This window comes from Euphorbia lathyris, chromosome 4, assembly GCF_963576675.1.
Source record: "Euphorbia lathyris chromosome 4, ddEupLath1.1, whole genome shotgun sequence".
NCBI classification, from domain to species: domain Eukaryota; kingdom Viridiplantae; phylum Streptophyta; class Magnoliopsida; order Malpighiales; family Euphorbiaceae; genus Euphorbia; species Euphorbia lathyris.
In genome coordinates, this window is record NC_088913.1 from 1,173,977 (window position 1) to 1,182,152 (window position 8,176).

Sequence of the window (8,176 nt, forward strand, 5' to 3'; positions counted from 1 at the left end):
TGCGCAACCTGTCTTTGAGGAATCCAAAGATTGCTTTTTTAGATCTACCAATGAGAGACGGTAAACCCAGATAACGCCCCGTATCCAACGGGAGATGAACCTGCAATAAATTGCAAAGCACAGCTTGCTCCTCATGTTTTACAATAGGACTGAAAAAAATTCCGGATTTCTGCTTATTTATAGCTTGACCAGAAGCAGCTTCATAGATGGTAAGGATATCCAGAATACAAGTGCTCTCCTCAGTGGTTGCCTTAAAAAACAGAAAGATATCATCAGCGAAAAACAGATGAGAGACCCTAGGGGCCCCTCTAACAATAGAGCAACCATACAACTTCCCTTCTTCCTCAGATTTTTAATCAATTTTGAAAAGACTTCAGCACAAAGTATAAACAGATAAAGGGAAAGAGGATCCCCTTGTCTAAGGCCCCTACCAGGTTTAATAGGCCCCACAAATGCTCCATTTACAACCACTGAATATTCAACAGTACTGACACAAAGCATAATCCATTAAATCCAACTATCATGAAAACCCATTCTAACCAGGACAGCCTGCAAAAAACCCCAATCCACACAATCACATGCTTTACTAATATCAATTTTAAGGCCAATCTCACCAACATTGCCTCTATTTTTCCGTTTCATGTAGTGTAGGGAATCAAAAGCAACCTGAATATTATCAACAATTGAACGACCCGGTACAAAAGCAGATTGATTTTCAGAGATAATCCCAGGGAGCACACGCTTAAGTCTGTTAGCCAAGACTTTTGCAATTAATTTGTAAAGCACATTACATAAAGCAATTGGTCGAAGATCTTTCATCTGCTCAGGATTATCGACTTTAGGAATAAGAACAAGAATAATAGCATTCATGCTAGGTGGAAATTCCTTCCTTGTCAAAAAATCATTACATGCATTAAACACCTCAGTTCCAATCGTTTCCCAAAAAAACTGAAAAAAACTCGGTGATAGTCCATCAGGCCCAGGTGATTTGTCAGCTTGTATTTGGAAAATAGCTACTTTAAATTCTTCAATATCAAAAGGGGCAATAAGCATGTTATTCATATCATCAGTAATAACGCAAGGTAAAATATCCACATCATCATAACAATTTTCGACAGCCGGTTCAAAAAGAGCAGTAAAATAATTACTTACCACTCGAGCCATTTCAGAATCAGCTTCCCAAACAATACCGACATCATCCCTAAGCCTTTCAATTCGGTTTCTCTGTTTCCATGATTGAACGCAAGCATGAAAAAACCGTGTATTTTGATCCCCATCAACAAACCAAAACGCTTTCGCCCTTTGCTGCCAATAGCGAGATTCGACTTCCAGAAAACCGTTAAGCATCCTTTTGGCTTCAAAAAATTTAGTTACAGATGCGCTATCTGTTCTATCTTGCAGCCTATGCATATTTGATTTACAAAGCTCAATTCCCCTCATAAACCGCTGATTAAAAGCTCGACCCCATTGATCCATATTGCTAACACATGCTGCTAACTTTCTCAAAAGATCAACTTCAACTCCTGCCACCCAACCTGTATGAACCATCTCGACAAACTATTGATCCTTCAACCAGACATTGTAAAATTTAAAACTTCTATTACGTTTCACCCTGCGACCGATGAACCGTTTCAAAAAGAAGGGGAGAATGATCCGAATAGGCAGACATGAGTACAGAAAGCCTAAAATCACGAAACTGACTACTCTAGGAGGGAGAGGCCAGCGCCATATCCAACTTCCCATGAACCTAGAATCGAGTTCCTCTACTTCTCTCCCAAGTTAACATCCCACCTTGCATATCCAAATCCGTCAATGAATTGGAAGCTACTGCATTATTAAAATTCTCCATTAAATAATTCGGATAAGGAGGGCCGCCAGCCTTTTCATGCTGAGCAAGGAGACAATTGAAATCCCCAATCAGCAGTAAAGGTAGAATAGAGAAAGAACAAATTGAATTTAACAACGACCAAGACTCACTATGCTTGTTTCTATCAGCATAACCATAAAAACCCACAAACCGTCAATCACCTTTCTCACCATCTCGAATATTAGCTTCAATATGGTGGTCCGAGAAAGATTTTATAGAAACCACATCAGTATCCCTCCACAAAAGAGCCAATCCGCCACTCCTACCCTTGCAATCAACAAAAAAACATCCCGGATACTGAAATTGACGGCTCAACACTTCTAGACGACTCTTTAACACTAAAGTTTCCATTAGGAAGACAATATTAGGCTTACTTGATTTAATAATGATTTAACTACTTAGGGATCGCCTAGTCCCCGACAGTTCCAGCTTAAGCAATTCATGGCTCTCGGCGGACCTGCGCTTCAGGTCTCGCCGCTTCAAAATTGGGAAAAGGTACCAAATCCTTGTCAGGCAAAGAAATAGGAACCTTCAAAGTATCAATTGCAGGTTGTTGAATGTTTTGGAAATTGGGATCCTGAATTAAAACAATCTCAGGTCCCCCACGTCTTCTCTTCCTATTGTCAGAAAACTCCATTCCCTCCTCCTCCTCCTCATCTACACTCATATTCTCATCAATATGAATAGCACCCTCAGTCAATTTGTGACCCACTTGTGGAGGTTTACCCTTCATTACCTTTGAACCAGATGCCCTAATGTCTGTATTAACCAGGCCCAAAGGAGGTACAGTTGCTGTTGCAAGGCAATGTATCCCCGGATCACGCAACCATTTGACTATAGCATTTTCTCCACTTCTGCGAACAGGAGCCTTCAACCAATCTCCCCAATCCATTGTCACCACTTCAGGTGTAGTGCCGAACAACTTCTCACAGAATCTCTCAGTATGCCCAAGAATTCCACAGAAGTAGCATAAATTACCAAGTCTCTCATACTTAAACTTGATATATCTCAATCACTCTGACTCTTCTTAATCTTCTTAAACCTCTTCAATGGTTTCCTCACATCAATCAAGACCCTAATCCGCATATATTGTCTGCGCAGACCCACATTATTCTTGGAATCTGATAACAAGTAGTGAAATTCTGATCAACGTCCGTCCCTGTGGGGGCGTCGTTGGGTTCGACGGGGGGAAGCTCCGATGCCAAAGTCAGTAAGGTGAATCAAGGAAACAAACTGAATTGACAAAGGTTGTGAGAATGTGTACCTTGATAGCCTAGGGAATCAGGCTATATATAGCTAGGAAGTCGTAACCTTCAGGCAACTAGAAAGCCTCCATTAATGCTCCATTAATGGCAGTTACAAGTTATTTTTAACTCGGCGGTTAGCTAATTGATAACTCATTAATGATCTTTATGGCTGAGTCGGCGTCCACCCGTTACGGTGGCGAATCGGGTGAATGAAGAGATCCGTCTCATAGGTCCGCCAGCGGATCTCCCTGAGCAGAACCATGGAGATCCACCTGCCGGCTCCCCTTTGGGGATTAACACGCGGCGTTCTCAAGGTGAATATCCCTTTTGGTCCTTGGGATTAACTTCGAAGGGACAATCTGGATCTGTCCAGTTCTCCTCACAAGAGGCCATTTTGGCCAAATGATCCGCCTCAATGTTGGACTCCCTTGGTATGTGAATCAGTTCCCATTTGGTTTCCTTAGCCTCAAGGTGATCCAGCAATTTTTTGACTTCTGCTATGTATTTGGCCAAAACATCATCTTTCACCTCGTAATTCTTGATTACTTGGTTGACCATTAGCTTAGAGTCACTATAGATCACAATCCGCTTAGGAGTAATTTCTTTGAGTAGGCGTAATCCCAATACCAGAGCTTCATATTCATCAGCATTATTAGTTGCATGGAAATTTAATTTTGCTGCGTACCATAACTTTATGTATTGGGGACCCTTGATCACAACGCCTACACCAGCTCCATCCGCCGAGGAGGCGCCATCGGTGTACATTGTCCACTCCTCTACTGGAGGCTTGGGATGATCTATCCCTTCATTAGTGAATTCATTCACAAAGTCTGCCAGGACCTGACTCTTTAAAGCCGACCTGCTTTCATATCTCACATCGAATTCACCAAGGCGGATTGCCCATTCCATCAACCTTCCAGAAGTGTCTGGTTTATGCAACACCTTTCTCATCGGTATATTCGTTCGAACCACTACAGTATGCGCCTGAAAATATGGTCTAAGGCGGATTATCGTGGTGACAACAGCCAGCGCCATTTTATCAAGCTTAGAATATCTGGTTTCGGCGTTTTTTAGAACCTTGCTCACATAATAAATCGGAAACTGCTGGCCATCCTCCTCTCGTATCATGACCGTGCACACGACCTTATCCGTAACCGATACATACATGTAGAGGTCCTCTCCCTTCATTGGTCGACTCATCAAGGCGGCTCTGTGAGGAACCGCTTGATTCCTTCGAAGGCCTTTTCACAATCCTCATTCCACTCGAACGCCTTTTGCTTCTTGATGACCTCGTAAAAGGGCTGACATCTGCGAGCTGAACAATAGATAAACCTGCCCAAGGCTATGATCCGCCCATTAAGGCGTTGTACTTCTCTGATGTTCCGTGGTGCTTGCATTTCTAGGACAACCTTAACCTTGTCAGGATTTGGGCTGACTCCTTTTTCGCTGATCATGAACCCTAAGAATTTTCCATACGTCGCACCAAAAGTACACTTCTCTGGGTTCAGCTTAATGTTGTGGCGTCAGAGTACGTCCAGTACCTCCTTTATATCGTCTGCATGCCTTTCTATGGTTGTGCTTTTGATGATCATGTCATCTACATAGACAGAATAGTTATCCCCTTTATTATCTGCGAATATCTTGTTCATCATCCTCTGATAAGTTGCACCCGCGTTCTTAAGCCCAAAGGGCATAACTTTGAAGCAATAAGTGGCTTGGTGTGTTACGAATGAGGTCTTGATTCTATCTGAGGGCTCCATGGGGATCTGATGGTAACTTGACTTCACATCTGTAAAGGAGTACATGGCGTGACCGGCGGTTCCGTCCACAAGCATGTCAATACATGGCAGAGGATAGTTATCTTTGGGACAGGCTTTGTTGAGATCCGTAAAGTCAATACACATGCGGTAAGATCCGCCCGCCTTCTTTACCAGAACGACGTTCGCCAGCCACTGAGTATAAAGCACCTCCTCAATGGCGTCCGCCAGCTAGAGCTTGGTGATCTCCTCTTCTATCACCTTCTGCCTTTCGGGGCCATGGTTTCTCCGCTTCTGAGCCACGGGAACTGCATCTTTATCAATGTTAAGCTTGTGAGTGATCACATCTGGACTGATTCCGGGGAGAATTTCATCCTTCCATGCGAAGACATCCTCTGCCTCACGGAGTACCTTGGTGATTGCATTTTTAATTTCGCCCTTGAGCCCTTTAGCCATTCGCACCTGCTTTTCATCCGCCATAAGGTACATTTCTGTCTCGCCCAAGGCCATTGTGACGAGCTCCTCCTCATCCTCCTCTTTAGATTAGGGGCGGATCATTAGTGATGCCGAATATGTCTCCTGGGCCACCTTTTGGCTACCTCTGATCATTACACCTCCCTTGGCCGTGGGGATGTAAAGCGTTAAGTGGCGTATGGAGATAAGAGCTGCAACTTCGGAAATAAAGGGCCGTCCGAGGATGATATTGTAAGCTAACTGACCATCCAAGACAGAAAATTCCAGATCACCTTTCCAGACCTGATCATCGTCCGTAAGCTCGCAATCCAGAGTGACTTGGCCTTTTGTTTGGATAGTGTGTCCCGTCACTCCTAGGATATCGACCACAGTTGGCTCTACCTGGACTGGATCAATCATGAGTTTGGCAAAAGCTCCTCTGGTGATGACATTGCACGAACTCCCAGTGTCAACCATCACTCTTTTCATCTCCCAGCCTTCCACCATCATAGTGACGACCAGTGCATCCGCATGCGGAGAGATTTCAGGACCTACATCGGCAAAGGGGCGATTTAACGATGCCCTATCAAGAGCGGTGGTCTTTGCCTTTTTCAGCATTGGTTGGTATCCAGGTCCGCCTGCTATGACATTAATGGTACCCTTCCCCTTCTTCTTTGGGTCCTCTTTGGATCTATCACCATCTCCTTTCTTGCCATCATTCTGGATGAACCGATCTAATTTGCCTCTCTCGATGAGACGCTCGATTTCCCGAGCTAACTCCCAACATGCATCGGTGTCATGACCATTTTTCCTGTGATACTTACAATAATTTTTAGGATTTTTACCAGTATTGGTGTACTCCTCTCCCTTTGGTTCGGGGTATGAAATGCTCCGTTTGTGTTGATTGTTCTCGATCCACATAAGGACTTCACTTTTAGAAGCGTTGAGAGGTGTGAAAGAGGTGACAAACATTGATTTGTTCTTAGAACCCCTTTGCCTTCTTCTAGAGAAAGAATCCTGATGTTTTTCTTTGTCTCTATCTCGATGGCGAGATTCGCCCTTGTCCCTTTTGGGCGATGACAGTGATCCTCGGCGAATGTCATCTACCTCGATAAAGTCTTTACAACGCTCCATCAATTCTGCCATGCTGGTGGGTTTCTTTCGAATTAGATCTTCTTGCAAGCTTTTACATGTGGTGTTTCTCACAAAACATTCCACTGCTACGGAGATATCCACATCAACGATTTGTATGCACAATTGGTTAAAAGTATCTACGTACTCCCGAAGGGATTCATTCGCCTTCTGCTTTAACTCAAAAAGCTTTCATGATTTAACCACTGGAGGAATACAACCGGCGAATTTAGCACAAAATTCCCTGCTCAATTGATCAAAACTGTTTATTGAGCCCGGAGGTAAAGACTGAAACCACCCGTAGGCTGGACCTCCTAGCGTGGTGACAAACATTTTGCAGAGCACAGGCTCGGTGGCACGGTTGAGTTTGAGCAGTATTCGGTATTTTCTGACGTGAGCTTCCGGATTGTCAACACCTGTGTAGATAGCGAGATTAGGTATTTTAAAAGCTCTATCAGTTTCTTCTGCCTTAATCCAAGCTGCGAAAGGCGAATCTCTATTGGCAAACGGATTATGCCTGGCATTTTCCTCATTCATACGGAGCACCAGAGCTCTAACTCTATCATCAAAATTCTCCGGATCCGCCCTTGGGCGATCCATTCGTGGAGATCTGCTTGGAGAAGAAGAAGAACTTGACCCAGATGATGGATCTGATGGCGAACGCCCTCCTCCACTTCCGCATCCGCCTCCTCCTCCGCTACTACCTCCTCCGCCCCCCTCCTAGGGGAGCTTGCCCACTACCTCCTCCATGGCTTCCCGATGGGATGTGCCCAACAGTTCCTGAGGGTGGCGAGGGCGGTGGTCCACTCAAATAGGGCGTCTCCACTGGCCTTTTACTTCGTCTACGACCAGTAGATGGGGGTGATCTGCCCCGACGTGAGGATCTCGGTCGTCGAGGCGAGGGTGATTTAGACCGCCTACTTTTCTCCCTTCTACGCTTTTTGTGTTTTCGCCCCTCGGATCCGCCAAGGGGGAGATTTGTCCGTGGGCGCCTTGGGATATCAAACCCGCCTAGATTTAATCCAGGACCCGTAGATCCGTCCGGAAGGGTTGAATCATTCCTTTGACTTCCTTCTGCGCCACCAGGGAATAACTCCCGATTGATTTGTCGTTCTCCAACTGCCGCCGTAGTAGTTACCATGGAATCCGTGTTGTGAGCTTGGAGAAATGAGGAACTCTGGGCGCCCGGTCCAAAGTTTAACAAGGGCCGGGATGATACAGCCGATGTGGACGCCATGCTCCAATGTGGAGGGAGGATCATGAACGACCGCAGGCGATTCCCCGTCTCAGGTCCAAACCGCTCTCCAATTGCTTGTGCACACATGTTGATGAAAGCATCATGGTTCATACTACTTTCGACGTGCGTTGCAGGAGCAGTTGAATCTGTGCGGCCAGCACTAGATGGGGTAACTAATGGTGTTTCAATCCCTGAAGAGGGATTCTGATCTCCAGTTGTCATAGTTTCTTAATGTGAACGAAAAACCCTTTGTTTGATTAAGGGCTCCACCTTCACCGCACCAATTGATAACAAGTAGTGAAATTCTGATCAACGTTCGTCCCTGTGGGGGCGTCGTTGGGTTCGACGGGGGGAAGCTCCGATGCCAAAGTCAGTAAGGCGAATCAAGGAAACAAACTGAATTGACAAAGGTTGTGAGAATGTGTACCTTGATAGCCTAGGGAATCAGGCTATATATAGCTAGGAAGTCGTAACCTTCAGGCAA